The sequence below is a fragment of the Triticum aestivum genome, chromosome 7D, assembly GCF_018294505.1.
Source record: "Triticum aestivum cultivar Chinese Spring chromosome 7D, IWGSC CS RefSeq v2.1, whole genome shotgun sequence".
In the NCBI taxonomy this organism is placed as follows: Eukaryota; Viridiplantae; Streptophyta; class Magnoliopsida; order Poales; family Poaceae; genus Triticum; species Triticum aestivum.
In genome coordinates, this window is record NC_057814.1 from 183,261,054 (window position 1) to 183,271,755 (window position 10,702).

The following is a 10,702-nucleotide window of genomic DNA, read 5'->3' on the forward strand; positions in this document are numbered from 1 at the left end:
CAATTTGACAACCTTTCAATGTTGATTTTAAGCATGGTGCGTCGATGAAATCTCCACTGATTTATACCCAGTGGACAACCATCTTCAACAACAGAAAATAAACTCTGCTCGATTCTTGAGGCATTATTACATCCATGGACGAAGATTCCTGAAGGAGGAATTTAATTAGGTAGGGAATAAAATAGCACTGACATGTACCATACAAGTAGCCTTGTGGTCTGTAGCAATAAGATCTTTCACTTATCTAAGAGCAATCTGACTGAATCTCTACAGTTTCTAAGCTCCGTTGAAATGGAGCGCTCTGGTTAAACTGGGGCTATGGAGCCGGTTGTCAGTCTCTGTAAATTCTGGTTTAACCATGTCGGCCCATGTGCCTTGCATCTGTGTCACTCGTTGGGAGCTGTGGTTTTACGTCGGTAATGGTGTTCGTCAGCAGTCTACGCATCCCCATTGGCAGTCTATCTCTGCACGCTCAGCCCCACCCGGCTTCGCATCGCCACGCTGCCTCCCCAATTTCCTCCGCTCGCCACCTGTGAGATCCCGTGGGATCTATCATCTCCCTCGCCGGTAAAAGCTCCTCCACCTCACCTGCTGGCCGAACCCTCTCCCTCTCCTCCCTTCCAAAGCCGACAGCCAAGGAGGCTCGTGCCAACAAAAATCAGAGAGGAGCTTGCCTGTGTTTACAAATCAAGGTGGGGAGCTTGAGATCCAGCGCCACCTGCCGGATCGACGAATGAAGCTCGGGATCCAGCGGCTAGGAGCAGCACCCTTGCTACACATCTTCCCCAGCTCATCTCCCGACGAGGACCGTGGTGGCTGCCTCCAACAACGCCAGTCGATGGGCTCCCCAGCTGCACCACATCCTCAGGTCGCCGTCTCCTACAACCGGCAACGCTGATCCGCGCGGGGAGGGCCTGGATCCCGCGCGTTGTGGCCACACGGCAATGCGGGGTATGAAGGTTGCTACACCCCACTTCGCGATGGACAGAGGGAGGGGAAGCTCCTCCGTCGGGCGTTCGCCGGCTCGCAGGTGAGCCGCCCCATGTGTCCCGCTTTTTCCGGCGTCCCTTCTCAGCTGCGGGAGCAGCAGTGGCTGCGTCGTCGTGCAGTTCACTAGCTGGTGCACACTCATGGGTGATTTATATATTCTCTTTGAGTATGGCGTGATAGGCCATGTATTTCTTCCTGGTTCGAGTTAATGATTCGAGCCGTCAGAATGTCATTTGGTTCATTGGTCTGTTTTTGCAGGTTTTGTGAATTCCATCTGAAGAGGTACTTTGAGTATAATATCATTTCAGGCATAACTCATATAGATTTCTCCTTCTTTTGCTGTCACTTTGTTACTGCTAGCCGAATTAGAATCCCATGGCGTGGCTAAATTCATGATAGAATCGCCAATAGTCTTAATTCCCCACACAACTATACAGTTAAATACATCAAAATATATGCAGGTAATCTTATTTGACAATAGTAGAGTTGTGTGGATTTGTTGCAATACGAATCTGATGCCTATGGCTGAGTATAGATCTGCATAACACTATTTTATTTATGAAGCATCGTTGGTGTATTTGTGTCCTCTTTTACTATTATTAATGCATGAGCGAATCTACGAGTGAGGATGCTCTTTTTAAAATCGTTTTGCATAACCTATATGGTGCAGACTCATGTTAAGATTCTTTCCAAGTCTGACATTTGTGATCTTTCTAAGCATTTGGAGTTTTTTCTAAGAGGATCCCTTGAAGTTTTATTTCCAAAGTACAAACACACTATTTGAACAACATATAGGCAGTTTAACAGTGTGATACTAAGTTTTCGAACCTGGCCAGCTTAGATGTACATCACTCTGAGCTAAGAGAATGATGGTCGTTGGCTTTAATATAACATAAAGCAGGGTGAAAGCCTTTTTTGGCTAAGAGAGTGATGGAAGAGTATAATGATTTTATTCAGGCTCAACGTCCCTAGCAGCGGTTGGACTATGGATACTACCATTTCTCCTGCCCGGCCTGTGATATTGGTGCTTGCTCCCCATACGGACTCACAGTTCTTCTCTCCGACTCCTCGCAATGGTCGTCGGCAAATGCCGGAAGGTTACTTATCATTTCTCCACCTATCCGGCGATTCCCCTGCAATGTCGTATGTGTTATTTCTGTTGTCTATGTGCATGTGGGAGGGAATTTTGGACCTAGGGGGCGTACGCAATGGCGGATGTGGTGTTAGCATGTATAGATCTGAATGGGCCGTAGAAGCACGAGAAGGAGCAGACGGCTCACATGAAACTATGACAGAATAGGCAAACAACCTACCACGACCAACAGAGAAACGGCGCGGCAAAGCGCGTGTGTACATCTAGTGATATTTGAAAGAAGTCACAATTTGGCAGCAATATATGATACGTGAAGAAGCCGTCCAAAATAGATCATCACGGAGAAGGGTCGACTTGCACAAAACAAATAATGTCCAAAGTGGCTACCGATGGGCAGTTGAACACCTTGCACCACATACAAAAAGAAAAGCTCACAGTTAGAGCATGTAATATCATGAGCAAGATGGACAATACAATCAGAAACTCAGAATATAATAACAAAAAAATAACTATCATAGGTCACATACTGGACACAGGATGGGACAAGGCACCATATGAGGCTAAAATTTTCACATAAGATTAACACATATTAGTAGTACGAAAATATATTTTACGTGGCAAAAGGAAACCATGTGTATCGCTGACATGTAGATGAATGGGATGCAAATAGATTGGTACGACCATAATATGTCTTTTTTAAAGATCAAAAAATGTCTTTTGACCTCTGTCTAGTCTAGATTAAAAAAAGCATATAGTTGGAGTAATAGTTTCAGCTGGAGTAACATTCCATGGAATTTTCAACTCTACCTGAATCAATTCAGAAGCTATTTTAGGTGTAATAAATGTCTAATATAGTAAGACTTGAAATAAGAGTTTTCCCACCTGCTTTTTATGTTCACCCGCGCACCCAATATTTCCCTTTCATAAGTCATAACCTGAATAACCGCGTGATTCATCAAGTAACCAGTACCGTGAAAAAAACAAGTGCATGTGAATAGCAAATACTCCTAGTAGTTGTAGTGCTTGTTAACTGATCCACCAATTGCTACCAAAACTAAATAACCTCAACTCACATCAACCTGAACCTGAAGAGATTGAAAGCGGCCGAGGCGAATGTATAGCCTGGAGTTTTTCAGATATAAAACGGTCACATATATATCCTATGGAACTGTGAAGTCCCAAAAATCAGAATCGGACGCGCAGAACAAGTATCAAACACTTGGCAGGCCTGAATGGTAATACTCTCAAGAGATTATTAGAAAGGGCATGGAGAGAAATCTCAACCAAGGGAGAAGACAGAAGGGTGCCAGATCAACATGGACGGGTCTGCACAAAATGAAGCTTGAGCCTTGAGATAATGATGAGAACCCATAGTGAAAAGGGCACATGGATGGTGGAAGAGCTGCTTGGTTCTGCTCCTGGAACAACGGGAGAGCATGAGGCGACGGAGCAGATATTTACAGGCGCACGAACTAAAGTAGGTATAGGCTGCCAAAGCAATAACATACCTCTACTAATCAACGCCGCGACTAGGGCACATCAACCGCTATGAAAGCTTCCTGGAACTACCATAAAAAAGCTTCTAGGAACTGATGCTTCAATGCTTCCTTCAATGCCGGCAAATCAAACATCGATCTGATTTCCGCCGTGCCGTTTCGCATGTTTCTGCCGCTTCAGTTGCCAAGATGTGCGAGGAGATCCCCGTTGGTCGCTGACTCCCGCATCATCGCCTCCCCGGAATTGCTTCGGCCCGCCTTCGCTCGATCGCCATCTCTCTTTGGACTGGACGTTTTTCCTAATCTTTTGAGCAGACTGATGTGTGATCCAACTGTTGAGTTGCTCGGTGGGCTTTGTCTGATGCTAGGCCCGCGAGCCATTTTTCTGCCATACCTCGCACCCCAAAAGGCCCCAGTTAATCAGAGAATATCGATTTTGTTTCAGGAGCAGCGGCCCATAGAACATCCAGCCCAGCTGCGGGAAGTGTTTCGCTGAGAAATTGATCCAACGGCCACGAAACATCTAGGGGATGGATTAGACGGTTCATAATGGTGAGGGCGTGAGAAGCCTCCTAGAGTGCACAGTTATAATGTCTTTATTTATAAATGTAAAGACATTTAGTTGTGAAAAAAATTCTGTGGCTTGAACACCCGATTTGATTTCCAAACTGAGAAAAATACGCAGGCCCGTAATGTAGTCGGCGGAGCACCGATCACCGTACATCCATTGTCGGTTCATCCGCGTGCATTATATAATTAAGTATATAAAAACCATTACATAACATCATGAATAGAAAAATGATCAAATTAAACCAAAGTACAGTAATGATCAAATGTTATTATTGAAAAAATAAATACATAAAGTTCATACATAGTTCTCATAAAACAACATACAACTCTCTAGAGCAACTAATTAAATCATACATTGAAACTAACATACAACTATGTAAAATATTTAAATGCAACAACAAATGCGATCAAAACCGCAACTAAGGTTACAATAGATCCAACAGCACAATGATATCAAGCCTCATTATCAGTGGCATGTTTTCTAATCTTTCTAATCTTTAAGCGCATTGCATCCATCTGGATCTTGTGATCATCGACGACATCGGCAACATGCAACTCCAATTTCATCTTCTCTTCTTCAACTCTTTTCATTTTTTTTCAAATAATTGTTTTCTTTTTCAACTAAATTTAACCTCTTGACAAGAGGGTCGGTTGGCATTTCCAGTTCATATACCTCCTAGATAAAGACATCTATGTCGAGTTGGTCGGCATAATTGTCATAAACACTAAATGAAACAAATAGTTATAAAAGAAAATATACCATATCCGAATCATAGACAAGACGAGAGCCGACGGGGGCGGATACCAAAACCATGGCACTATATAATAACAAACATTAATAAAAGTAAGAAAATCATACAAGTAGCTACCTAAATCATACAAGTAAGATTTTTTTTAAAATAAGATAAGAACAAAAGCCTCACCTGGTGCCGGCGACGAGATCGGCACGGACGATCGACGGCGGTGAGGACAAGGACGGGAAGGCACCCTACACATGTGCAAACTCTAAGAAGTTAATTTGAGCTCAAATTGTGCATCTAAATCAAATGAACTCCCACATACACTCCTCCACTAAAACCCACAAACCACTCTACGTCTAGAGCATTTGAAATGATCTAAACTAGCAGTGAGAGATGTAAGGATGAAGTTGCTAACCTTTTAGAACACTTGGATAGTTGGTGCACCTCCAAACCTAAACAAATCTTGGGGAAATTGTAGCTTGAAGAGGAGAAAGCTTAACTGTGGCTCATCGAACACCTCATGTGCATAGGAGGTGAGAATAGAGTAGCACACACCTCCCACACGCCGGCCGGCCAAAAAACAAAGGAGTGAGCGGCCAGAGACGAGCATATATAGGCATCTTTTTAGTCCCGGTTGGTGTCTAGAACCGGGACTGAAGTCTGACCTTTAGTCCTGGTTCTAGACTCTAACCGGGACTAAAGGGGTTGTGCCAGGAGCGAGGTCATTTAGTCCCGGTTGGTGGCTGGAACGGGGACTAAAGGTCCCAGCCAAACCGGGACTGGTACCTACTGAGGCCCGGCCGGCGTCCTGGCCGCTCGAACCGGGACTGATGCTCCCATTAGTCCCGGTTCGTAACACGACCGGGACTGTTGCTCTGATCTGGCAAAAACCAATGCCCTGTTTTCTACTAGTGGTAAGCCTCTACCTAGTATTCTCATATGTTTAGTAAATGATATGTGCGAAGATAGCACCAGCTTTGCGACAGGCTTAATATGCAATTATGCCCCTAAGTCGTGTCTTGACACGTGTGGGATATAGTCGCATATTGGGTGTTACAGTAAACTAGGAATAGATGCTTGAGAGTTATGGGAGGATGAACATTTCTTCGACCATTGACATTCTTTTTTGCGAGAATACTTCCAATCTATTCATCTCCAATTATAGCAGTACAAGAAACACCAGAAATAATAAAAATTACATCCAGATCCGTAGACCACCTAGCGACGACTACAAGCACTGAGTGAGGTGAAGAATCTACAGAGAAAAAACGCTCAAAAAGACACTTAAAAAGACATTTTTGGAGACTCGATGTTGTTTTATTATATCTCTATAGCTCCTCTAATGTCATTTCACCACAAGAAGTTTTATGCTCCTAGCACACTCGAGCATCTTCGATGAAAAAACAGAAATTTTAATTTTTTTACTGTTATGTCAAATTGTTGATGGGAGTAGATGAGCCCAGGCTCATATAGAATTATTTATACAATTACTTTTGTACAATTGTTGATGGGAGTTGATGGGAGCAGACGCCGGGCAAGAATCACACCCCTCCGCTGCTCCCCCATCTCCTCCTTCACCATTTTCTTCACCATGTCGATGGCATCCGACGGGCAGGAAGAGCAGTTCTCCGGCATAAAAGCCGGCATGGTGGCCCGCCCAGCCCGGCGGATACGAGCGAGGCAGCTCGCTGCTCCACCTCCCTTCCCTAGGCCGACGGAGCAAGTTGGCGCTGTCGTGGGAACAGATCTGACAGTAGAGATAGGGGGTACGTAGGAGAGGGCAGAGTCCTAGCTATGGCGAAGTTGTACACTCGGTTTTACGAGTTCAGGCCCCTCTCGGAGGAGGTAACAGCCCTACGTCTTGGTGCCGCGGAGGCTTATTGATTGGAGTGTTGAGTTACAGGGGGTGCGAACCCTTGTGCCAGAGGGGATGGGTGGCTTATATAGAGTGCGCCGACCCCTCACAGTCCTCAGTTACGCAAGGGTTCAATGAGGGAGTAAAGTCATGTACGTTACTGGTAACGCCCGCGTTTAATGACCTTTATGGAGGCGGGGTGAATGACCGATCGTTGCTATCTACAGGTGACCTTAGGTCTTCTGTCCTTCGAGTGGATTCTCGTATTCTGAGTGAATGATGACGGTCGAGTGGAATTGGGGTGTCCGAGTGGATCTTCTGTCGAGTGAGTTGCACTCTGTGATGATTCCAGTCGGTATCTTCTTTCTGTCTTTGTAGGCCTTGGCCTCTTGTGTGGTGCCCTTGGGAAGGGCATACAGGTCAGGCCTAAGACCCTACCCTAGGTACACGTCATCGTCATTAGCCCCCGAATGGATCGAGGACCGAGTGAAGAAGTATTGATGTCGATTTCAACCCGACTCAATGTCTCGGAGACACTTTCTTGGGAGCTTGAAAGTATGTTAGCAGTTTAATCCTTCGTTAGTCGCCTTGATCTATTCTGGCTTCTGGAATTTCCGAGTGAAATACGTAACATGGTACTGAGCAGATTGGATTTGGGTATCTTTGGCGCGATCGACTGATTCGCTGCACCCAGATTTCATGGGATTCGAAAGTTGGAGAAGTGCGCGGGTCGGAGCGCGGCGCGGTAAGCGGGGCAAGTGGAGAGGGACTCCTCATCCTCGCGCCACCTTTTTCGCCACGTATCGAGCGGGCCCCGGTTGCGGGATGCGCTGAGATTGCGCGGGCCCATGAGTCAGTCACTCGGACGTGCGAGTATATAAGGCGACGCGACCGATGCGTGCAACAGTGTCCATCATTATCCCCTTTCTCCTTCGCCTCTCCACTTTGCTTCCTCCAGCACGGCGCCGTCTCGCTCGAATCCGTCGACCACTGCGGCAATGGCAAAGGACAAGACGAGGGCTCTGGAGCGCGCCAAGAAGACAACCAAGGAAAAGAAGCTAGCAAAGGGGTCGACCTCTCGATCCGCTCTACCGCCGGGTTGGATCCAAGGGGATTGGATCCCCTCGACGGTCTTAGAGGAGGATCTGGAGATGCTCATTGCCGCCGGGCTGATTGTGGAGGGATCTTGGAGGCTGTCGAAGGGGGAGTCCGAGCCCGCGCCACGCGACGGCGAGCGGGTCCTCCTCACAACCCATGTGGAAAGAGGTTTCTCCCTGCCTCCTCATCCATTCTTTCGTGGATTTTTGAATTTCTTTGGCGCTCAGATCCATCACTTTCCCCCCAACACCATATCATATCTTGCCGCATTTGTTTCGATGTGTGAGAACTTCCTGGGATGCCACCCACATTGGGGGTTATTCAAGCATATCTTTACTTGACGATCTCAGTCGGTGAAGAAAGCGAATCTGACTGACGAGAGGACTCATGTGATCCAAATGTATGGGGGCTAGGAATCCAAATGAGGGGCAGGAGTTCTTTCCCTCCCATGACCTTTCCTGAATCTGTTAGGGGGTGGCAGTCGACTTGGTTTTACTGAAAGGATCTCCCAACTCTAGGTCAGTCAACTGGTCTTCCCCCTTTCTCGCTGGAGAGACTCCACACTCCTCGTTCATTGACTGTAGAAGAGGAGGAGAAGGGTGAGGTGGCCATCCTAGTCGATGCGGTCGTTGCGCTGGTCCAGGGCGGAGTGACAGGCATGGATTTGCTGGAGGTGTTTCTCAGTCAATGCATCCAGCCCTTGCAAGCTCGCGACCACCCCATGTGGTTGTACTCAGGTACAGAAGACACCGCTCGGACCCATCCGGAGGAGGTCAAAGAGGAGATAGTGGCACAGTGGCTTTGGAGCATTACCGGGAACAAGACAACCCGCGCAGAGCAAAACGGATCTTGCCATTCGATGTTGAGCACCCTCCGGGAGAGGTCTGATATGACTTGTCGAGTGTTTCATCTTTTACTTTTCAATGTGCAGCTGTACTGGAATTTGACTGATCTGTGCAATATGTGCCTTGCAGGTATTCACAAAGATGTACTTGCCCGTGCCTAACGGAGAACAGCACCTCGGAGGAGCAGAGAGCGAGGGCGTGAGCGCCGATATTGATTATGCAGACGACAGTGACGATGACAACGACGACTCTGACGACGATGAGGAGGTCGAGTCTCCACCACGCACCGAGCGACGTACCAAGCAATCACAAGATTCCGCAGCTGACCACAGCAAGGCAGCGGCGTCGAGTGCGAGGACTCCAAAGCGCACTCGGACGTCGACTCCCGATCCGACGGAGAAAACCGCCAAGCAAGCCAAGGTCATTCCTCCTAAACCTCGGAAGGCTCTGCCCAGGATCAAAGTTACTGTGCCTATCGCTTCAGCGTAAGTGTTTCTTCTTCTTCTTTTTTTCATTGCTGTTGTGGACCTTCTTGCTTATTTGACCGAGTGTGATTCTGGGTCTCCAGGGCTGCAACCTTTGGGACGTCCCATATGGAAAGATGATGAGCAGGCTGACACGGAGACTGCAGACGCGACCACTTCTCGAGCAGGTGAGAACAGCTCACACCTTGTCAATTGTCCCGGCGGTCGATTGAAATCTTACTATTGAGTGACTACAATGACAGCAGACGTTATCCAACTTCCAGACGACGAGGAGGAGGAGCCTCCAAGGGGTGTAGGAGGAAGAGGCAGGGCCTCGACCACCTCGCGGAACCCCGCCCGGAGGGTGTCTTCCAGTCGGGCGTCTCATCCGCCGCCCGAACCTATTGTTCAAGAACTCGGTGGCTCGTCTCGAGTTGGTGTCTCTTTTGCTGACGCGTTGTTGACTGCCCAATCTCCGATGTCGACTGCCCAAGCTACTAGTCCGACTGGGCAGCTGAAGGAAATATGCCCTAGAGGCAATAATAAAGCTGTTATTTTATATTTCCTTATATCATGATATAAATGTTTATTATTCATGCTAGAATTGTATTAACCGGAAACTTGATACATGTGTGGATAGATAGACAAAACACAGTGTCCCTAGTAAGCCTCTACTAGACTAGCTCGTTAATCAAAGATGGTTAAGTTTCCTAACCATAGACATGTGTTGTCATTTGATGAACGGGATCACATCATTAGGAGAATGATGTGATGGACAAGACCCATCCGTTAGCTTAGTATAATGACCGTTAAGTTTTATTGCTATTGCTTTCTTCATGACTTATACATATTCCTTTGACTATGAGATTATGCAACTCCCGGATACCGGAGGAATACCTTGTGTGCTATCAAATGTCACAACGTAACTGGGTGATTATAAAGATGCTCTACAGGTATCTCCGAAGGTGTTTGTTGGGTTGGCATAGATCGAGATTAGGATTTGTCACTCCGAGTATCGGAGAGGTGTCTCTGGACCCTCTCGGTAATGCACATCATAATAAGCCTTGCAAGCAATGTGACTAATGAGTTAGTTGCGGGATGATGCATTACAGAACGAGTAAAGAGACTTGCCGGTAACGAGATTGAACTAGGTATGAAGATACCGACGATCGAATCTCGGGCAAGTAACAAACCGATGACAAAGGGAATAACATATGTTGTCATTGCGGTTCGACCGATAAAGATCTTCGTAGAATATGTGGGAGCCAATATGAGCATCCAGGTTCCGGTATTGGTTATTGACCGGATAGGTGTCTCGGTCATGTCAACTAGTTCTCTAACCCGCAGGGTCCGCACGCTTAACGTTCGATGACGATTTGTATTATATGAGTTATGTGATTTGGTGACCGAATGTTGTTCGGAGTCCCGGATGAGATCACAGACATGACGAGCAGTCTCGAAATGGTCGAGAGGTAAATATTGATATATTGGATGATAGTATTCGAACACCGGAAGTGTTCCGGAGTGTATCGGGTACATATCAGAATACGG

The 10,702-nt window shown here is 46.8% G+C and overlaps 1 long non-coding RNA gene across 1 annotated transcript; it reads left to right on the plus strand.

The window, feature by feature from the left end:
- The first annotated feature begins 216 nt into the window (after window positions 1-216).
- Window positions 217-1,308, plus strand: LOC123166078 (uncharacterized). Its single transcript, XR_006483360.1, has 2 exons — window positions 217-1,030; window positions 1,249-1,308. It is a non-coding gene; the product is annotated as an uncharacterized lncRNA (long non-coding RNA).
- The last annotated feature ends 9,394 nt before the right edge of the window (window positions 1,309-10,702 follow it).